Source organism: Ovis aries, chromosome 2 (genome assembly GCF_016772045.2).
Source record: "Ovis aries strain OAR_USU_Benz2616 breed Rambouillet chromosome 2, ARS-UI_Ramb_v3.0, whole genome shotgun sequence".
In the NCBI taxonomy this organism is placed as follows: domain Eukaryota; kingdom Metazoa; phylum Chordata; class Mammalia; order Artiodactyla; family Bovidae; genus Ovis; species Ovis aries.
The window spans coordinates 234,109,671-234,132,765 of NC_056055.1; the positions used below are offsets into that span (position 1 = coordinate 234,109,671).

Sequence of the window (23,095 nt, forward strand, 5' to 3'; positions counted from 1 at the left end):
GCAATTATTTTAAAAGCCTGTTGGAAGCAGCGCTGCTTTCCCAGCGCGGCAGGCTCATCCTGAGGGTTGCACTGCCCCAGGTTGCTGACACGCTTGCATGCACACACGGGTGTTCACACGTGCTAGATACACATGCACACGGGTGTGTACCAGGGCACATGCAGTGGATACATGTCCCTGGGGGACCCACAAGTACCCCAGAGATGTGGGTGGGTGCTGGCTGCCTCCAAGGTATGGAGACATCCCTGCCCTGCCCTCAACACAAACCACCTCCTGTCCTTTGCCAAGCACACCCCAGCCCTGGGGTTCGGGGGTCTGGGCTGAAATGGAGGGCATCCTGTTTCATCCAGCCCCAGAGCTTGGGTGGGGGCTGGAGAAAAAGGGGGGAAAGCGGACCTGGCAGGGGGAGGGAGTGGGGGAGGGGACTGCTGTTGTGCTGTGATTCTCTCTAATTGCTGTTTTGCTGAGAGGTAATTAAAATCCCTTTTTATTTCACACGTCAGAGCCCTCACCAGCCTGTGGAGAGGGCACAGGGGGAGGCTGGGAGGTGGGGGCAAACGAGGGCTGGCCGCCTGGCACAGGAAGGCAACGGGAGGTAGGGTGGCCAGGAAGGGAACAGGGAGGTAGGGCGTCTGAGCCCAGATTGCCAACCCAGCCCGCCTGCCAGGAGGCCCAGTGGCTGGAGACTCCCCCACCCCCGCCGCCCGGCCCCAGGCCCAGCCCATGAGTACCCAGGGTCCGGCCCTGGCCAGGATCTGTGCAGCCCAGCAGAGCCAACAAAAGCCACATCTCCCAAGTGCCTCCTAGATGCCAGGCATTTTGCTGAGCTCCTAACTCACAGGATTATTACAAAAATAACTCTTATCAAGTAGATACCATATTAGCCCATATGTCAGGACAGTGACAAGGCTGAGACTCAGAGATTAAGAATCTGCAAAGACCCCCTGGCTCATCAGTGGTGGAAAAGGACTGGAAGTGGTCTGATACCAAACTCAGAAGCACTATGTCAACCTGACCCTCCAAGCCATGTAACTGTCTGCTCCTACAAAGCCTGCCAGAGTTCCACTGCCCTACCCCTCCTCAGAGCTCAGAGGGAAGGGCCGTAACCTTGGGCTTTAGCCTTGTCCAAGGCCCATGCACAATGCCATGCCTGCCACTCTGGACACCATGGTCACGTGCTGACAAGATCCTTGGAGCAGGAGGACCAGGGCTTCCCTGCCCATCAGGACTGGCGGACATTCCCCAGAGGCCTAGGCCAAGAGGCTGTGGTCAGATCAGAGCCCAAACTGATGCCCAGTCAGTGCCAGACTGGAAAGAAGCAAAGCCACTCCCTTCTCCTAGGCTGGCTGGGGGAGGTGGGCTAATAACATCTGGGCCACACTGAGTGGGGCAGGTGGAAGGGCACTGATCAGCACCTGTTTCATACTCCCTTTCTCTCCGCCTGTTTTCTCCTTCTTGTGAGCCAGAAATTGCATCACCCTATCCTTTTCATCATCCCCCTCTCTGCCACCATCAGCACCTCTATCACCATCCATTATCAGTAGCAGCAGCATCACCATTACCTTCTCTATCATTATCACCATTTCCTCCAAATTCACCATCATCTTCACTTCCACTAAAATCATCATCACTGAGATCATCACCATCACAACTATGAGCATCATCACCATCTTCTCTATTGCCACCGTAATTTTTGCCAAATTCACCATCAGTATCTCCACCCACCCTCACTGCCATCACCACCATAATCATGACAATTATGACCATCATCACCATCACTTTCTCAATTATCATCATCAATTCCATCAAAATCACCACCACCACCATTGCCATCAGTGACTGCCATCACTGTACCAGGAACTGTTCTAATAATGGTTCTTGTTGTTCAGTTGCTAAGTCATGACAGACTCTCTGCAACCCCATGGACTGCAGCACGCCAGACTTCCCTGTCCTTCACTATCTCCCAGGGTTTGCTCAAACTCATGTCCATTAAGTCACTGATGCCATCCAACCATCTCATCTTTTGCTGTCCCTTTCTCCTCTTGCTGTCAGTCCTTCCCAGCATCAGAGTCTTTTCCAATGAGTCGGCTCTTCACATCAGGTGGCCAAAGTATTAGAGCTTCAGCTTCAGCACCAGTCCTTCCACTGAATATTCAGTGTTGATTTCCTTTAAGATTGACTGGTTTGATCTCCTCACAGTCCGATAATGTGGACACTTTATCATATTGAAGCCTCATAATACCCAAGAAGTAGGTGCCAGTATTATTCCTCCACTTCACATTAGAGAAGCCAGGGCTTCTAAGGAAGGAGCTTCCCAAAGTCACAAAGCTAGCAAGTAGCAGAGGAAGAGCTTGAACTAAAAACTGCCCAATAATAAAGCCAAAGTCATAACCAATATACATCACCACCTCTTAGTCGAGGAGCCTATGGAATCAAGCCAGAGGACAAGGGGAAAAGGCTGTGGGGAGAGAGCCACCTGGTCTACCCAGGAGTTAGCAATCAGAGGCCTGCCCTCCTCCTGGCCCAGCATTCCAAGGACCCAGCAGCCACCAGCCATCCCATCGCCCTGCTGGGCCTTGGCAGTCCTGCCCAAGCCTCCCTGTGGCTGACCTTTGCCAGGGCTGGAGGGAGGAAAATGGTCTAAGTCATACAACTTGAGAAGCTGGATTCTAATCTTGTCTCCAGCCAGACAGAGGCTAGAGTGCTCCATCTCCCTCAGCATCCCCTCATGTTTTGGACCACAACTCTAGGAGCTCATTTATCTCTCCCACATGGTGGCCAAGTCGGGGGTGAACAGTCGGACCTGGAGCGTGCAAGGTGGTGGGGGGCAGGGCACACAGCAGCTCAGCAGCACCCTTGGTGATATCTCAGGACACAGGACTAGATGGTAGCCAGGAGAAAAGGCTGCTCCCAAGCCTCCCAGGATTTCTCTGTTCGGCCCAGAAAATGGACCTCGCTGTATTGGGCATTCGGGAGGCCAAGAAGACAGTCAGATCCTCAGGGGACAGCTGGTACCTGCTGCCTTGCCTGAGTTCTGATGGCAGTGGGAAGGCTGGGGGCTGCAGAAGAAGGAACCATTTGCAGTCAATTCAGCCTCTCGAGGGCAGGCATGGTGACACAGAGCTTGGGGACACTAGCATTTGTGTGTCAGCAGATCAAGAGAGGATGGGAATAGCAGAGGTGGTCGAGTAGCACCGAGGTTGCCAGGGTCTCCCCGGGGCCTGCAGGTGTGAGGGAGCTGCAAGCAGCAGCCAGGCCGGGCACAGGGAAGGGTCTTACACATCACGTGTCCCAGGACCACAGTGCTGGCACTCAGAGGTACTTAATATTTATAGAATGAAAGAGTGAATGAGAACAATTTCAGGATTAAAGCTGTCCTTGAATAGGACACGACACCCGGTGAGGTAGCTTTCCATTGCTGGAGCAAAAGGATTAAACATCTCAGCCTCTGGAGTCAGATGAATATGGATTAATCACCATTTCCTAGCTGTGGACACATCACTTGGCCTCTTTAAGCCTCCGTTTCCTCATCCAAACACGGGGACAATAATATCTGAGATCATGCCCAGGTGGGCAGTCCTCCCTGGAGCACCTCCAGCAGGGAAGGCTGGAGCCCTCAGTCTCCCTCCAGCAGCCTCCTCTGGGCACCCAGGACTCCTCCCACACCCCATTTGTCTCCACTGAGGAGCAGCTGGGCGTGGCTGATCTTAACAAGGTGAACTCTTGGTCTGTCACCTGCCCCAGTACAGTTAGAAACCCCACCATAGGCAGGGCCAGGAAGCAGGGCAGAAACTTCAGGAGCCAGGCTCCTTGGGTATTTGGGGTCACCAGGACACCTGGGAGGCCGGCAGTCCCAGACCAGGGTGTAAGTCCTCTCCCTGACACACACAGAGCTACGTTACTTGAGAACTTGTCTCTTAGCCTCAGTTTCCTCATCTGCAACATGGGAATTATTACAGAGTCAAAGTCTCAAGGCTGTTGCTGGGCTTATATGAAGTGATGCTATGAAAGCCCCCAGCAGACTGTCTGGCATAGAGTGGGGCCCCAGCCACACACACACACAAACACACACTCTCACACACTGACAGCTGCCCATTCCCTGGGCCTTGCTGGATTGCTGGGGAGACCTGGAGCCCCACCTTATCCTCCGCTCCCCGCACCCCCGCCCCCCGCACATCTGTGGCAGGGATGCACACTGCTCTCCCCTTCTGTCCGTGTTCTCCGCCGGCTAATGGGCCAATTTTTTAGCATTACAGAGATTTAGCCAATTTGGCTGCCCTGACAGAAAGGCGCAGAGAACAGTTGCCTGGGGGAGGGGTGGGGTGGGGAAGCAAGGGTGAGAGAGGAGGCTGAGGAGGAGAAGGGCTTCAGGCCCCTCTAAGTCCAGGCATGGGGGAAGTGAAGTCGGTGGGGAGATTAAAGAGATAATTAGCCCCACTTATGCACCCCCTCCCTGTGCATGGGCCCTATGCTGAGCACTTTGCATATATTTTCTCTTCTAATCCTCCAATAACCCTGTGAGGCCAGTTCTATTATTTGCTCCATCCTCCCCGGTGTGGGACTCCGGCACAGAAGGCTCAGAGCTGGCCCAAGGTCACAGAGCCAGGAAGTGATGGAGCTGAGGCTGAAAGCCAGGTCTTTTAAACATTCCTGAGCTCAGTTTCTAACTAAAGGCTGAGAATCAGGCCAGGGCTCCCTCCACCCATCCACACACCCCCGCCTAGCAAACCCCCTCCCCCCACACGCGCGCCCCTGCGCTCACACACACACATACACACACACAATCTCCAAGAGCCTCAGCCCTCCAGGGTGCTGGGGATCCCTGTCAGGACATGGGTCTCCACGTCCCTGTCTTCCTGGCTGCGGGTGCCTCTGCTAGAAGTCCCCAAACCCAGCATCTCTACAAGAAGAGTCCTGGGCACAATTGCCAGGCACGAGCTGGGGTCCCAGCCCAGAGGTGGCTAGCCCCTCCTGCCCAGGCTCTGGACTGGCCCCCCCATGCCAGCTGTGGCTTCCTGAGCACGTCCTGAGGTCGGTGCCAGGCTGGGAGTGGGCATCAGCTGTGCTCTCCACCACACTCTCTGGGCCCTTCCGGGAGCCAGGAGGCAGATCTGCCAGGGAAGATGGGAGAGGAGGGAAGGAGGAGGGAGGGAGCAGAGGGGAGGGGACTGCCTCTGGGTTGGGGGAGGGGGGCTGCGGGGCTCCCTGCATTAAGCGATCAGAGAGCACAATATTTCATTGCCGGCAATCGCAGCCAAGACATCAACTACTTGGGGAGAGCAGCCTTAAAAGCCTTTTGATTTTATTTCTTCCACTTCATTTTTTTTCCCCTTTCCTTGCTGGTGTCCTTGACAAGGCCTCCCTTCCTGCTCTGCAACCCCTTCCTCAATGCTCCCCTCCCACAAGGGGCAGGGGGCTGCAGGTCTGAGGGGGCCTGCAGGACCCCGCAGTCTGACCTAGAGCGGTGTGTGTGTGCACAGCTGTGGATGTGTAGGTGGGAGACTGCTGTGGTCCCCTGGGTCCCTTTCTGTGCACCGGGGCACCACTGTATACATGTCTGGAAGCCTGCGCCTGTGGGCACACACCTGTGTCAGAGTGGGCCCTGTGTGCACCCGCATGTGCATGCCTGGGTGTGTAGGCACACGCGCTGGCCTCACTCTGCACGCACTCACCGGAAAACTCCACCAAGGTAAGAGACTCGGGAGCAAGGCTGGGGAGGGAGGCAAATTCAGAGCGCAAAGAGGAGGAAGGAGGGAAGGCGAGGAGGGACAGGTCGCACCCTTAGGTGTCAGCCTAGTTGGACCAAATCGTAGACCCAGTGGAGACCTCGGAGGGCATCCCTCCCCGGGGCGGGGGGAGCGGGGCGCAGCGCCCGGAGACACAGGTGTGCACTCGCACACACAGGCGGACACACGCAAGCACACACTCACTGCAGAGACCCAGGCGGGCCGGCTCGCTGTGGGACTCCAGGCGGGCGCCCATGACGTCACCGCCGAGCCGTGACGTCACCCCCGCCCGCGGGGAGCTCCATCTCCTCTCTTGGCAGGCGACGCGGAATTGCACATCTGTCTTGTCCGGAATTAGTTAATTGAATCAAGCGGCCGGAGCTGCAGTAGCGACCTCGGCCTTGGCCCGAGAAGGGGGCTGGGCGGACGCATGACGGGTGCTCAGCCGCGTGGGTTGGATTGGGAGATGCGCACCCAAACAAGGGCCGGGAGTCCGAGCTCTCTCGCGAATATTGATCCTTGTCCTGCTTGGCCTCCCCGTCCCCTCCCAATCCATAGACGGCACAGACCGAGGGTCAAGCGCCCGCCGGGGGAGCTGACGGGCTGGCCAGAGTCCAGACCTCTGCGGATTCCATCCAGGGGCTCTCGAGCAGCCGGCTCCAACCTGCCCCTTGAGCTTGCCCGCCTCCCTTCCACTCTCGCCTCCTCCCACCGGTGCCGAGAAACGCGGCTAATTCCCGGTCCCCAGGGCGGGGGCCTCTCGCCCCTCCCCCGTGCCCCCGTGCCCCTCCCTCCGCCCCCCAGCTTCCCCCGGACACCTCGGGATGAGGAGCCGGCCTCCAGACAATTTGTCCCAACTGCTGGAGCGCCCGGGAGCTTCCCTTGTCCCATCTCTTGACCTTGTCCCTTACCTCCGGCGCTCCCGGCCGTGTCCTGGAACCCCTTCCCTCCCTCTCCCCTTGCACCTCCATCCTTAGGTGACCCCTCCCTCGCCCACTCTTTCCTTCCTAACTCATAGGAGGCAGCCTCAGAAGTAGGGAAAGACTTAGGAAGCGAGGTTCCAGTCTCAGGTCTCCCCTCAGCTTCCAGAGCTTGCCATGTAATTTAACCTCTCTGAGTCCTAGTTTCCACATTTGACACCGGAATGAATTTTTGAAAAGCTGGTCTTATTGGGTAAAATTAAATAGCATATGTACAGGGCTTAGAACTTATCCAATTCTTATAGCCTATAAGGTAAGGTGAAGTCACTCAGTTGTGTCTGACTCTTTGTGACCCCACGGACTGTAGCCTACCAGGCTCTTCCATCCATGGGATTTTCCAGGCAAGAGTACTGGAGTGGATTGCCATTTCCTTCTCCAGAGGATCTTCCCAACCCAGGAATCGAACCCAGGTCTCCCACATTGTAGGCAGATGCTTTACCATCTGAGCCACCAGGGAAGTCTTATAGCCTATACCTTGTAGTTTTAAGGAGGCAGACCTATTGTCGAGATGTGGTTCCTCTAGAGGGGTCCCTGGGTAACTGATGAGAGAAAGCATCGGATTTTGGACTGTGGTGGTCTGAAGGGTCAGGGAGTCTGAGGGGCGCTGCCAGGTAGGGTTCTTCATGTGGGGAGAACTACCCATTCCAGATTCCCACCTGGAACCCAGGCTCCACCTTCCTCTGCTCTTACCAGACCCAGCAGTACCCCACTGGCCCTCTCTCATTCATTCCACACCTTTGCCTAGCTTCGCAGTTTCCCAGATGATCAACTTAATTGTAAATGCTTCATCCTTGAACAATATCCCATTTCACAAATGAGGAAGCAGAGGTTGAGAGAGGGTAAGTGACTTGCCAAAGACCTCACAACTATGACCTGGCATAGCTGGGATTTGAACTCAACTTCTTTGGCCTCAAATGACAGCCACTCTCCACTGCTCTGCCTCCCACTCTGAGGACCACTCAGTTGCTAGGAGACAGCAAGCCAGTGGTTACTATGGAAACCAGGCTGATGTGGAAAGTGGAAAGAGTTTGTGTCCAGGCGGCAGCAAGAAGGCTCCAGGTGGGCTCTGCAGCCCCTCCTCTGCCCCTCCCATGGAGGCACCTCTCAGCTTTCAGCGTTGGGACTTGGGTTCCAGGCAGCAGATGCCCAGTGACAAGGCCAGAGAGAGGGGCAAGGAAGATGGGTTACTCTGAACTCTGCTCCTGCAAACCGAGAGCTCTAGTGGAGGAGGTGGCTCCAGAGATGGGGCTGAGGGGCAGACAGCCCAAGCCAGGAAGCCTCACACTACTGCTTTCCCCAAATCGGCTGAGTGCAGAGACAAGCCTGGCCTTGGGACACAAGATAAAGGGAGGGCAGGACCAGGGTGGGGTACAGAGCCATACCAGAGGGCTCCAGATCTAGGCAAACACCTCAGTTTTCTCATCTGTAAGAGGGGAATGACACTAATCCATCTCCACAGATACTGTTTTGCCTTTATTTATTGTTATTATAACCATGATTTTTACATAATACTTACTCTACTCATGACAATGTCAGATTAGATATCCCCTCTTGAATCATTACAGTATTGAGATTTTTAAAAATATATGTAAGTATCTATTCTTTTGCAGATTATTTTCCCACTTAGGTTATTACAGAATACTGAGCAGCACTCCCTGTACTATATAGTAGATCCTTGTTGGTTGCCACAGATATTGTGCTGAGAAAATTAACAAAAATGTAAAGCACCGTAACTAACACATAGACTTCACTAGCTCTGTGACCTGGCGCAAGTCATTGAGCCTCTCTGAGCCTTTGGCAATGAAGGTACTAATGGTGCCTGCCTCATAGGGTTGTTACAAGGCCTGAATGAGTGAATACAGACAAACAAAAGGCTTCGAACTGGCCTGGCAGGCTTTAAGGACGACATATATAGAGTTGGTTGTTCTATTTTCCTAGTAAATGTTCAGTAGCTCCCAGGGGTCCTGGTCACTCTGGACCTAGCTCCTTTTCTCTCTTGCTCTCTCAGTAGAAAATCTCCCACCACCTCTCAACCCCCTGCCAGGTGAGGAGGACCAGAACCAAGAAACAGGACTGCCTTGAGGCCTCAGACCTCCCCCTCCTCAAAGTTCAAGGGGCCTGGAGCCTGAGAGGCCGGGGCAGGAGGGAGTGAGGAGGCGGCGGCACTGGCAGCTAAATTTGTTCATCCGGCCTGTCAGTGCCTTAATCTGATCCCCGAGGAACAACGCAGAGGCTTCACTCTGGATGACAAACGAGGAGGGGAGAGGCCTGCCCTGCCTGGACTCCGGGTGAGTAATGGCTTTGCATTAAGATATTAAGCCTGGACGACAAGAAATGTGCTCCTGCTCCCACTCCGCCCCCAGCAAGGCCGGGAAGAGAGCTGGGGAGAGAAGGAGGCTTCCTGAAGACCAAGCTCTGGGAAGTTGGGGGAGCCTGGGGGTGGAGGGGTTGAGAGAGGAGGGCTTGGGATGCCTTGGAGGGGGGTGTGGGATGGCAGAGAGAGAGACAGACAGGCCACAGAGATACCCAGAAATACCGATACAGCCAGGAGAGAAGAAATGGGGCTGGGGGGGGGGGATGGAGACTTGTGGGAGTGGGGTGTGCAAAGAGGCAAGATGCCTGTACTCTGTTCAGGGCAAGGATGCCTTAGCCAGGGCCGCAACCCAGCAGGGCAGGCCAGACACCAGGCTGGAGGCCTGGCTTCAGGGCTGGCCTTGGTCTTCGATGTCCCTCTATTTGATCCAGAGCCTCCTGGGCCAGGAGGGCACTGGGTAGGGTGGTGGCCCTGTTGGAAGTGGCTTAGGCCAAAGGGCAAGACCTCCAGCCACATGGACCACCTGTTTTATGGAGAACGGGGGCCAATACAAAAGGGTAAGTTCCAGCTCCAAGTTCCCATACCATTCAAGGAGCACCCCCACCCATTGAACCCCTGGTACACAATAGCTTGGGCCCCATGAGGCAGCGTTTGCCGGGTTGAGGGGACTCTGGAGGAGGAAAAGATGGGGCAAGCCCAGAATAAGACTCAGAGACAAGGTGGTTCAGAGGGAGCAAGAAGGACAGAGACAGACCTCAGGGTGGCCTGCCCCTCTGCCATAACCTCAGAGGTGCTGGCCCAGAGAGCAGATCTGGCCTGCCTGGGTCCAAGTCCTAGCTTCATCCTTTCTGTGGCATAACCCCAGCAGGTTGTGTGACCTCGCTGTGCTTCTGTCAGACCCCATCTGTAAAGTAGGGTGCTTATAGCCCCTTCAGCGTGAAGCTTCTGTGAGGGCTCCCCGAGTCAGTTCCTGCAGGATGCCTAGAACGGGGTCTGGTGCATCCTAATGGTTCAGCGAACTTCACAAATTGTCATTAATTGTCATATTTCCCCCAGGCCCCAGCCATGACCATGTCAGCTAGACGACATCTGGAGCAAGTCCCCACACCCCATGTTACTCCTCAGTGGGCTTCGTGCCTAGACCTGGGAATCCTGACTCTGGTAAAGCCATCGACCTCTCTGTGCCTCAGTTTCCTCATCTGCAGTATGGGCAGATCTTTAGGCTCAGTGGAACCAAAACATGTAAGCACTTGATAAAGCCCAGAGTGGCCTGGTTCAGATGCTCTGCTCAGAGGACCAGCACAACATGGTATGCGTGTGTGTGTGTGCAGGCGTATGTGCATGCGTGCACACACACACTAGTTGGGAAGCAGGGAAGGCCTGGGAGCCTCCCGGAGGGGAGATGCTTAGGCATGATGATGGGGTGAGGAGGAGCCCCAAATCCCAGGCCAAGGGCCCCATGTCCCAGGGAGTGGGGGTCAGGAGCCCAGCTATCTCCGCTTTCTGCGCCCCACTCCTTCCAGCACCACCTTCTCCTGCAGCGCTGCCCTCTGGTCCCACTCAGCCTCATCTGTGCCGGCTGGTCCTACACTTTGCTCACTCGGGATTTTACACTTGGGCAAGTCTGCCCAGGTCTGGGGCTTAAGCAGATAAAGGAGGATGCAGAGAACAGAGAGCAGCTGCCTTGGGGAAAAGGGGAAGAGGAGAGGTAGGGTGGAAATACCTGGCAAGGGCAGAAGACGCTGAAGGCTCACTCCCTGAACCCCAGAAGAACACTAGGCAGGCAGCTGTGCCCTTCTGCCGGGGAGGCCAGAGGGAGGGGATTTGAGGGCATGGGGGTCGTCGTAGGGGGCGGTGCTTCTGAAACTGACTTCCACGCAGGCGGGGGTCCCTGGGGAAGCCCGCGTCACTGAGGTCTTGCTTCAATCGCCCAAGATCTCCCCCTGAGTCTCCCCAGTTCGAATCCCTTGTCCTCCAGCTGTGAGACCTGTGAGTTTAGTTAGCCTCCACCCCTCCCTGGGGTGCAGGGGCGCTGGAACTTGGTCCAGGGCTTGCTGGTTCTTCAAGGCCTGCGTCTCTCACGGAGGGCCACCAGGAGGCGCCCCACGCCTGCTCGGCCTCCCCGTGGGCCCCCCGATCCTCCCGGCTGGTCGGTCTGGGGGCGGGGCGTCCTCGGGGTCGGGTGCAGAAGGTCCGCGGTTCAGCCCCGGCTCTAGCCCGTGGCCCGTGGACCCGCGCATCCTTTCTCTCTTGAACCCCCATCGGGTGACAGGCGTCTCATCCAACGCTCTCTGCGCAATCCTGCTCCCTCTGCGCCCGCGGGCATCCGAGGTCCAGGCTTCGGTCACCCCCCAGCCCCACCCGCGAAGTCCTCGGTCATCCTGTGAGCACAGTCCCCCAGCTCCTATCCCTCTCTGAAGGTTGGGTGGATTAACTGCTCGAAAAGCTGGTTTGTTTGTTCAGAGTTTATTATTCTCCCGTCACTCCAGCTTGAAGGCGGGCCTAAAGTCAGTAAGTTTATCCAGGGACCAACATCGGCCTCAGATGCTTCTGGTTCCTTCAGTCCTGCCCCACAGATTCCACCAGGGAGCCCTCCATCCTACAGGAAGAAACAAAGTCTCTTAAACATTATTTTTAACAATTGCTTTTTAGTAGATAACATCTACACGGGATTGATTCAAAAATTAAAGCAACGCAAAGTAAAAAGCCTTCTGGCAACCCTGTCTCCAAGCCCCTGGTTCCAACCCACACATACCTGCCAGGTAGCACTTTTATTAATTTCTTATGATGTCTTCAGCACAAAGTTAAAATCTATGCTCTGATTCCCCCATCCACCCATTCTTATACAAAAGGAAGCATATTACGTACACTTTGTCTTCACTAAATCTATCTTGACATTCTTTCCATAACAATAGATCCCTTGTTCATCTTCCCAGCTGTGTAGTATTCCATTGTGTGGCTTCATGCATGCTCAGTCATGTCCAGCTCTTTGGGACCCCATGGTCTGTAGCCCACCAGGCTCCTCTATCCACGGGATTTTCCTGGCAAGAATACTAGAGTGGGTTGCCATGTCCTCCTCCAGGGCATCTTCCCAACCCAGGGATCGAACCCAGGTCTTTTGCACTGTAGACAGATCCTTTACTGTCTGGGCCACCAGGGAAGCCCTGTGTAGCTATACACAGTCTATGTAATCCAGTCCTGTCTTGATGAGTACCTAGGTGGTTGCTCCTTTTTGACTCTTACTAACAACATTGCAGTGATATCCTTATACCTCCGTCATTTCGTAAGTGTGTTTTTGTATGGATAGGTGGGATAAAATGCCCTGAGAGAGAGTACTAGTCACACAGTGGCAGCATGTGTCATTTGGGTAGGTACTTGAGCAGGTATTGCTAGTTGCCCTGCATGGGGCTTGGACTGTTTGCCCTCCCCAGGCAATGACCAGACTTCCTCCACAGTCTGACCAACAGAATGCACCGCTGAACTTTTGCATTTTTGCCACACATTCAGCTGTGTTCATTGTCCCAGGGAAGCCTGTCTTTACCTGCAGACTGTCGCTTCCCTGCCCGTGTCCCCCAGCACACAGGTCTTCTCCTTCACAGCACCTTGCGCATTTGAAATTATATATACTGTACCATTATTATTTCATTAACATTTGCCTGCCACCAGCCCAAAAGCCCTACGTGCGCAGGGACTTTACCCCAGTCCCCAGAACAACAGAGGCACGTCAGAGATGCTGACTACGCCCTCATCGGCTGGTACAGTTCCCTGTGTGGCCCACATCCATGCGTAGATGGGCTCAGCTGCGACTCTCAACCCCCTTATGTGGGAGGCATGGGTACTAGCTCCATTGAGCAGATGAGGAGACTGAGGCTCAGAGAGGAGGTCAAGGACTCAAGGACTCACCACTGGCCTTGTCTCTGTTCCTGAGACCTTGGTTTTACTTCCCTACTCTGGCCCATGGGAGCCCGCCCGCCCCCCCACCAGCCGCTGTCACCAGGAACAGTCAGGCCCAGGTCTAGGGGGCTCCAAACTCAGGATTGGCTCCCTCTGCCCTGCCTGCAATGGTGGAGAGTCAAGCCAGGGGCTTGTCAGAGCCCCCGGGGTCTTGTTGGCTTGCAGCCTCAGATCCCCTGTTTGGTGGCAGTGCCAGGGCCACGGTGACCTGGTGGCTTGTGCAGTCACCAGAGCCCATTCCCGAAGGCCCCAGGGCTGTGCTGGCTTTGTGCCCGACTGTCACTCTGCTCCCCAGCGGCTCTTTGTGGCGGCTGCCTGCCTCCCTGCCTCCCATTAATCATGTGTGCAGGATTTATTTTCTCCAGCAATTTATTTCAGCAAATGCAATCTGGGTGTGCCCACAGGTGGGCAGGATGCTCTGCTGCTGCCAGAGTCATGGAACCCGGCTTTATTGTCAGACTGACAGGCATGACTCACCAGCACCCTGCGGCAGATGCACCAGAGCCCTAGGGTGGGACGCTAGGTACTCCAGGGACCAGCCCCACCCCCACGTCACTGCAACCTTAGCATCCCAAGCAGCCTGGAAATTCCAGCTTGCTCCCCTGTTTTTTTTTTTTTTTTTTTTTATTAAACTGGGGCTTTGCAGCCCCTGCCAAGGCCCGCTGGCTAAGGGGGTATGGGAAAGGATTAGGCCCCAGTGTCCTCACCCTGAAACAGCCTTTCAGAGGCTTTTGCTGAAGACCCAGGTGGTGGCTCATTTCAGTCTCCTGATCTGAGGAAGGAAGGGATCCTTCTTCCCCAACCGCCCCACCCCCCGGCCCCAGCATTGCTGGGTAACCTGGCCCTGATTCCCAGGTTCTGATGGTCACAGAGGGAAATAGCTCATGCCAACCCTGCCACCCCTTGCCACGCACACACGTGTCTTCCCTCCTGAGGGGTGCTTTCATCACCCTTGCCCCCCCTAATCTGTCAGAGGGTGCAGCAGGCCAGGACTGAGTAGCAGGCATAGCTCTGAGGCCAGGACAGGATGCAGGGGCTGCTTGGCTGTGATTTCAGGTCCTGAGTTAGTGCCCCTGCTTATTTGTCCACTTACAGCCCTTGGACACAGGAAGGAAAGGACTGGACAGCGGTGGGCAGGGGCCAACCACCTGGCCCTGGCCCTCACCAAGCCCTATGCATCCCACCCATGCCCCCGCCTCTGCAGCGTCTCCAGGCCCCCAGGGCCCAGCCCTGGAGGCCTGCTTCCTCCCTTGGTATCCCCCAGTCTCAGCCTGGGGCCCCTGCCCTCAGCCTGCCCTCCACCCCCACCCCAACCTGGCTGCCGCTAATGCTGCAGATAATTCCTGCTGTCGCAAAGCCATTACGGTGCAAATGGGCTGCATTTCAGTGTGTGTGTGTGTGTGTGTGTGTGTGTGCGCGCGCGCGTGTGCGTGCACGTGTACAGGGGAGGGGGCTCGGCAGGCAAGGCGCCTTGCTTATGCCTCACTCACTGCTGTTCCCTGCCAACCTCTTGTCCGCTGCCCCGGCTGCCAGCCTCCATTGGACCTTGAGTGATGGGGCCTGGCGCTCTGGCCAGGGGGCTGACATGCCCGACTGGAGGGTCCTGGTGTCCCTGTCCTCCCCCTTCTCCTCCATGAGTGGCAGCTGGACTCAGAGAGTAGCTGAACCACCCCCAACTCAGCCTTTGAGACCTCCAGGGCCCTGGGGGGACAGAACCAACCTAGAGGTACCAGATTTATGCTAGGAGGACTTCAGTGGCATTTGAGGCCTTGGCTTCCAGTCTCCCATCTCACCCCAGCCCTTCCAGGCCCCTGGTCTCCCACCCTTTGCTTCATCTGCCTCCCGTAGACCCCCACCCTTACCCCCAAGAGCCATCACAGTTGTTCCACCTTGCCTCCTCCTGCCTCAGCACAGCCAGGTCTCCCCCAGGGGGAGGCAAACCCTCTATCCTTTCAAGAAGAACATTTGACCTTTGTGTCAGGAGCCTTCAGTGAACCTTGACAGCAGCCGGGAGGTCCCCGTGGGCTCAGGAGGGAGGGCAGGCCAGTGGTCAAGGGAGTGGCCTTCAGTAGCAGGTGGGATTGCTTTTCCTCTCTGCTCCTCCAGTTTCTGGTGATCTGCTCTTGGCCACGTCACTCAATATCTCTGCGTCTCAGTGGCCTTATCTGCAAATTGGGTCTAATAACACTTGGGTTAAATAATTATTGTTAAAGGTCCAATAGATTGTATTACATAGAACCACGAGAAATTGCTTATGTTCCAGCTGTTTCCATGTCAATATTTACTGGGCGAGACACTGGACTAAGTCAGCATCATTGATAAGGTGTTCGTGTCATTGATAAGGTATCTACTCGATGTTTTGCACTTTGCTTTTATACTCTTAATGCTTTGCATGTGTACAAATGCTTAAAGAGTTCACGCTAACTGAGAAAGCACAAAGAAGAGGTGAGAAGCAAAACAAAATAAAAATAAATCTCCCTGTCAGAAATAGCCATAATCAGTGAATAATAACCATTTCCAGAAATCTCTTTGCACTGATACAGGTAGAAATTTAGAGCGTTAAATGCACAGAAATACTGCTATGAGAAGGGATCTGACTATTTCAAATATAACTTTTAAAATTTTAGTTTATTTTCATAAAAGAAAATAAATGAATAAATGGAAGGAAATTGAAAGAAACCACAAAACTCTAGTAAATGTCTCTTCATCAGAGAGACAATGCATTCTACAAAGATCATCTCATATTAACAAAAAGACAGGGAAGCCATAAGAATAAAAAGTATTGATCAGGGAGACTCTTTCATGTAGGAGTGGGGAGAAATGTGAATATTACAGTAGAAATTGAAGGCATTAAATTAGCAAATTTCAAAGTAACAGCTGACGGCAAGACTGAGAAAAGAAAAAGAAAACTTACGGAGAGAGATCACAAGCAAGGAAGACGAAAGACAAGGAAGAAAATGAGAGGGAACGGGCGCAACTGTGGCCTGGTTTGCACAGGGTTGAAAAATGGCATTCAAAATTGCACACACATTCAACTTGAAAGAGTTTTGCCTACATGTGTTCTCCTTTCCTGAAGGTTTCTATCGTGTTTAAATGATGAGAAAGATGTAGTTTCTGGCATGTAGTAAATATTGACATTTGAAAATAAAGCTGCTGTACTGCTTACAATAGCCAGGACATGGGGGCAGCATAAATGTTCATCAACAGAGGAATGGATAAAGATGTGGTCCATATACACAATGGAATATACACTCGGTCATTAAGAGGAGTGAATAATGCCATTTGCAGCAGCATGGCTGGGCCTCAAGATGGTCTTACTGAGTGAAGTATGTCACACAGAGAAGGAGAATATCATACGACTTCCCTTATATGTGGAATCTAAAAAGAATCGATGCCAATGAACTTATAAAACAGAAACAGACTCACAGACTTAGAGAACGAATTTATGGTGGCCAGAGGGAAGGGTGGGGGCAAGGAATAATTAGGGAGTTTGGAATGGACAGGTACTATCTGCTGTATTTAAAATGGATAACCAACAAGGACCAACTGTTCGGCACATGGAACTCTGCTCAATGTTATGTGGCACCCTGGACAAGAGGGGAGTTTAGGGAAGAAAGGATATCTGTGTATGTATGGCTGAGTCCCTTTGCTGTCCACCGGAAACTATCGCAGCGTGGTTAATCAGCAATGCGCTTGTTCTAAGTCGCCTTAGTTGTGTCTGACTCTTTACAACTCCACTCCAGGCTCCTCTGTCCATGGGGATTCTCCAAGCAAGAATACTAGAGTCGGCTGCCATACCCTCCTCCAGGGGATTTTCCTAACCCAGGGATAGAACCTGTGTCTCTTCTGTTTCCTGCATTGGCAGGTGGGTTCTTTACCACTAGCCCCACCTGGGAAACTATAAAATAAAATTTTTTACACAATAAACTAAAAAATCTGCGGTAGCTCTTTTGAATTTATCAGACCACTTTGATGGACTTCATATGGTTCAACCTAAGGGGTGAACTGCCCAGCCCATAGTGGTACCCACCCGGGCAGACACTGTTAGTAGGACATGACCTCATGTTCTATGAACTCATCTGGACTTGAGTTTTTGTATTTTGCTTATGTTTTCCTGGCATTTTTAGCAAAATTCCCCTGAACTCTCCAACATTTCTCACTAAATGAAGACAAAAAAGTTGGAGCCTGTGGTTACAGTGGAAAAGCATTGTGACCCTCCTCGTGTCCCCGCAGGATACCAGTGACGAGGGGAGGGACCTGACCCTGCTGGAGAAGGCCAGAATGAGCCTGGGGGAGGGGAGTGGGTGAGGATGACCCCTTCTTTTCCCAACTGTTTTAGAAGGAAAGGGTTGAGGGGAGGAGGATGTACACAAAAGGTTGGGTTCTGAATTGGGGGCATGAAGGGCATGGTCTTCGTGCTTCCATGCCTGTGACCCCTTCTGAACATACCCGGTCAGAAGCCAGGGGTCTCACCAACCACAGAGAGTCCTTCGTGCAGGTCCAGGACGTGTCCATTCTTAAACACCCATGGAGCCTGCCCCCAACTCCAAGCAGCTCTCTTGCCTCTCCTTTTAAAGTCAAGTTCAGCCTAGGAGTTCCTTGGTGGCCTTGCTGTTGTTATTGTTCAGTCGCTCAGTCGTATCCGACTCTTCGAGACCCCATGGACTGCAGCACCACCAAGCTTCCCTGTCCTTCACCATCTCCTGGAGCTTGCTCAAACCCATGTCCATTGAGTCGGTGACGCCATCCAACCATCTCATCCTCTGTCATCCCCTTCTCCTCCTGCCTTCAATCTTTCCCAGCATCAGGGTCTTTTCCAATGAGTCAGTTCTTCCCATCAAGTGGCTAAAGTATTGGAGCTTCAGCTTCAGCATCAGTCCTTCCAATGAATATTCAGGGTTGATTTCCTTTAGGGTTGAGCAGTTTAATCTCCTTATAGTCTGAGAGACTCTCAAGAGTGGCCTAAGATACCAGGCTTTCATTGCCATGGCCCACGTTCAGTCCCTGGTCTGGAAACTGAGATCTTGCAAGCCTTGCAGTGTGGCCAAAGGAAAAAAAAGAGTAGTCAAGTACAGCCCAAAGGGTGGGAAAAATCAGAGCAACAACTAAAGCTGACAAGCTGAAGGAGACAGGCCACGCCTGGGGAAGGGCCCTCGGAGCAAGGGGAACCCACAGTACTCAGACACATTCTGTGCATCAGACCACACAGGACCTGGGGAGCCGCTCCCCCAACCCCACACTGCTGCCCCAGGTCCCTTTCTCTTCCATTCTTGAGGCACCAGCATTTCCCTTGGTGCCTTCCAGGATCAGGTCCTCACTATTCTCATCATGTTCGCGCCAGGAGACAGCATCTTATGGATTCCCAGCGTGTACAGTGGAGAAGGCGATGGCACCCCACTCCAGTACTCTTGCCTGGAAAATCCCATGGACAGAGGAGCCTGGTGGGCTGCAGTCCACGGGGTTGCAAAGAGTCGGACACGACTGAGCGACTTCCCTTTCACTTTTCACTTTCATGCATTGGAGAAGGAAATGGCAACCCACTCCAGTGTTCTTGCCTGGAGAATCCCAGGGATAGGGGAGCCTGGTGGGCTGCCGTCTATGGGGTCACACAGAGTTGGACACGACTGAAGTGACTTAGCAGCAGCAGCAGCGTGTACAGAGCGCTGATCTAGAGCAATGATGAAAATCCCTGCTAGTCCTTGGCTGGAAGCCCAGTGGAGGTCCTTCACACCTCCCAGCAAGATGGGTGATATTATCCCATTTCCCAGACTGGCTGAGAAACAGCAAGTGTATGGTTCCCTGGGCTGCCATCACAAATGATCACAAACTGGGCAGAAATTTATTCTCTCACAGTTCTGGAGGCTAGAGGCCAAGAGAATCACAGTGCTGGCAGGGTCATGCTCTTTCAAAGGCTATTTAGGAGGCTCTGTCCAATGACTCTCTCTTATTTCCCATGTGGCCAGAAGTCCTCGGCTTGCGGCCACCCCAGCGTCTGCCTCCATTGTCAGGCCAGCTTCTCCCTGTGTACCTGTTCTCTTTTGCAGGGACACAGGGGCTTCCCCATTGGCTCAGCAGTAAAGACTCTGCCTGCAGTGCAGGAGACGTAGGAGATCCAGGTTGGATCCCTGGATTGGGAAGATCCCCTGGAGGAGGGCATGACAACCCACTCCAGTAGTCTTGCCTGGAGAATCCCATGGATTGATAGGATCCTGGCGAGCGACAGTCCTTGGAGTTGCAAAGAGTGAAGCAACTGAGCACAGTGGATGAAGGGTCCACCCTTCTCCAGTATGACCTTCTCAAGTTTTTTACGTCTGCAAAAACTCTGTTTCCAAATCAGGTCACATTCTGAGGTTCTGGGGGTTAGGACATCAACACATCTTCTGGGGAACGCAATCCAACCCTCAACAGGAAGTGACTCACCCCAAATCACCCAGAGGTACAGTCAGAGCCCCCAGGCCTGAGCTCTGAATCACAGCCGGAGCAGCCTGTCATCTGAACAGCCTGAGTCCCCCCCTCTCCTCATATTTCAATATGTCAGCAGCCGGTTCGTGGATGCTTCTGTATCCAGCCGGCCGTGTTTGGCCCGAGAAGTTGGCATAGCTGTGGGTCCCACCCTCAGGTCCTGGGACACTGCCCTCAAAGGTGGCCTGGTCAGCTGTGGGTTAGTCACTGCCCACCCCCCTAACCCAGGTGCCCTTTTGTCCACCCCTGGCAAGCCCAGAAGGTCAGGGTGGTTTGGGTAAGGGGGGAGCAAGCACATCCATGGCCTGGAGGGGCCTGACAGGGGAGGTGGGAAAGGTCCACCCCAGAGGACAAGTGTAGTGACCTGGAGAGGCAGTTCTGTCCAGGGTGGCAAGTGCCTAGGTCTCTCCTCACCATTTCCAGAGGCCTTCCCATCCTCCTCCGAATACAAGAGAGGGCCCGGTACCAGCAGGGAGGCTGCAGGGCTGGCCCAGGTCACCAGAGTCCACAGAGGCCTCCCGACCTGAGCCTGCTGGGGCTTTCCTGAGGTATCGACAAAACGGTCCAAGGTTCTCTCCTTCCCTCTTCTGCAGGTGGGAGGCTGGGGCTGAGACTTTGCTCCTACCTGCAGGAGGGGTGAGGTGGAGCTGCTATGGCCTCAGAGGGCACCCAGGGCAGGAGGGTCAGCAGACAAGGCCAGCTCACCTCACAGGCAGAAGCCTGGGGCCTTGAGGGGAGGCTGGGAAAGCAGGGGCCACAGGTGTCACTAACAGCCCCTCCTCGTCTCGCACCCTGGACAAAGATCCTGCCCCCAGCCCCAGAAAAACCAGGAGGAAAAAGGGAAGGACACCGGAGGAGGAGGTGAGGGGGAGACCCCAGCTCTGCCACCTGCTGGTTCAGAGATAACCGTGGAACATGCTGGTTCCCACCAACCCCCAACCCTGCCTTGGTCCACTGACCTGCACTCCAAGGGAGACCCACACTCCAGAGGAGAGGACAGACCAGGCAGAGTGAACGTGGGCCCAGACAAGAGGGGGCAGCAGACCAGGCCCCACCCAGCTGCAATGAAAGGCAGCTGATGGGGAAGAGCCCACAGGGGCCAGGGAACCTAGAGATTCTGGATGGCTTCAGACAGATTAAAGCTGATGTGCCAGTCCCTGGAGCCAGGAGACGGGCCAGCACTCATGTCTTCACCTGTTTAGCAAATACAGAGTGTCAGGCTCTGATCTAGGTGCTGGGGACACCATGGGGATGAGGCAGAAAGCCCTCCTCCTGGTAGCAGACAGACATCAAAGAACTGAGCTTGCAACCTCAGGTGGCTCCCACCAGCTTACCGGGGAACCGCGACACAGCAGGATGTAGATTTAAATCATTTTTTCAGGCCTTCCCAAGACTGTGCCAGACAGAGGCCCCTTTGTCACTGCAGGACACAGCTCTCGTCCCAACATCCGGCCAGATTCTGAACCTTCTCCACCTTCCATGTTAGAGCCTTCTCCTGGGCTTTGTCCATGCAGACTCCAGGCTCTCACTTGATTAAAGCTCCTCTCCCTCTCCTGTGGGCTTCCCTCATAGCTCAGCTGGTAAAGAGTCCAGCTGCAATGCGGGAGACTGTATTCAATCCCTAGGTTGGGAAGATCCCCTGGAGAAGGGAAAGGCTACCCACTTTAGTATTCTGGCCTGGAGAATTCCATGGACTGTATAGTCCATGGGGTCGCGAAAAGTTGGACATGACTAAGCAACTTTCACTTTTCCCTCTCCCAAATGTAAGTGGAGCTCCAGGATCTATCATGGGGTGGTGGGAGGGTGAGTAGGGGTCTCCCCTCCCGCTTTATTCTTCAGTGTTGGGGTGTGTGTGTGTGTTCAGTAGCTCAGTCGAGTCCGACTCTTTGTGACCCCATGGACTGTAACCCACCAGCTTCCTCTGTCCTTGGGATTCTCCAGACAAAATACTGGAGTGGGTAGCCATTCCCTCCTCCAGCAGCTCTTCCTGACCCAGGGATCAAACCTGCATCTCCCCCATTCCCTGTACTGCAAGAAGATTCGTTACCACTGAGCCATCTGGGAAGCCCAGATTCAGTGTCGGCGTTGGCAGAAAGACAAGGCCCTTGCTTCTGATTCACCTGGGCCAGGGAGCCCTAGAACCAGAGTCAAGGCCCTAAGGCTGCTGTAGCTCCTTTTCACTGAAAATGAGAAGTGCCAGGGGCCCAACCTGCCAGTGGAAGGAGGTTTCTCTTAGGGTGACTCCCTTGGGCACAGGGCCCTTGTTCTGCAAGGCCCCACACTTGGTTTAATATTCAACATATCACGATCTTGAAACTCTTAACAACTGTTGAACAAGGGGCCCTGCGTTTTCATTTTGCATAGGGACCCCGGCACCTTATGGAGCTTGTCCTGCCTGCCAGACATTATTTATGGCAACATAGGGCTGGCAGCGTCTTAACTGCGCTGCCTTTTTTCTCCAAAAACCACCAGTCTCATTTGCACTGGGTGCCAACTTTCAGGCCTGTGGACACACGTGGAAGGCCCTCTGTAAATGCTTAGGGACCAGACATCACGGAGGTGGGGGGATGTGGGCCCCTTCACACTCAGCACTTCCAGAGGCCTCAGCTGGACAGCGAGTCCTCTGGTTGAGGTGATCTCCTCTGGGCACTGGAATGCCAGTCTCTCCCTCTCCCAGCTCCCTGATTCCAGAGCAAGGGTTTCCTTGATTCCTCTAGGAATTCCACTCCTCCTTTCTACTTGGCTGGAGCTGTGAGGGAAGACACTCTGTCCACCAACACTGCCATCCCAAAGGCCCTTCTCCCTTGTCCTTTTATCCAGTCCACTCAGAGGAGGGGCCTGAGGGGGACCGTGGATTCTGGCAAGAGTGCAGCAGTGAGCCCTGCAGTGGGGTGGGGAGAGGGGGGAGCTGTCCACTCTAGAAGATGGAGACTGAGCCCCTTAAAAAGTAGAATCCCACTGGACAGCCAGCAACAGAGAAGTCACTGCTCTGAAGAAACTATAACAGAGTGAGGTAGACCTGCTGGGACAGTGGCCGGAAGTCTTCTCTGTCATGGTCCAACAGGAGAAGCAGGTGAGGAACGCGTGCACCCATCACCGATAATAGAATCACTTCATGAGATGTGGATGTAGACATAAGTTCTCAAGAGGTGACCTGCAGAAGTGAATGAAGTTGACCTGGACTTGGGGTGGTGTCAAGACACAGGAGAGGGGAGGGCTCATGATCCAGCCACGGGAACAGGAGTGGCAGAGGAGCCAGAGGAGGGTGAGCTGGGGTCTGAGCGGACTTGCAGTCCATGCTGTGAGCTCCCTAATTTTTCTTCGGCAGTGGTGGGGATCTTACCCTAAGGGGAGGTGGGGACAGTAAATAGACTCAGTATTTTCATGGTATTCCTGAATCAGAGGTATTATTTTTATGAGGTGTGATGGTAATCAGGGGGAAAACGTGTGCAGTGTCCAACAGTCAGGCACAGATGTGAGAGGTGGACCATAAAGAAGGCTGAGTGCCAAAGAATTGATGTTTTCAAAATGTGGTGCCAGAGAAGACTCTTGAGAGTTCCTTGGACTGCAAGGAGATCAAACCAGTCAATCCTAAAGGAAATCAGCCCTGAATATTCACAGGAAGGTCTAATGCTGAAGCTCCAATACTTTAGCCACCT

At 54.0% G+C, this 23,095-nt stretch overlaps 1 long non-coding RNA gene across 1 annotated transcript; it reads right to left on the bottom strand.

Annotated features, from left to right (window-relative positions):
- Positions 1–11,470: 11,470 nt before the first annotated feature.
- Positions 11,471–14,884, bottom strand: LOC132659346 (uncharacterized). Its single transcript, XR_009599664.1, has 3 exons — positions 14,837–14,884; positions 11,889–12,061; positions 11,471–11,619 (listed from the first exon to the last, which is right to left on the bottom strand). It is a non-coding gene; the product is annotated as an uncharacterized LOC132659346 (long non-coding RNA).
- Positions 14,885–23,095: the final 8,211 nt, after the last annotated feature.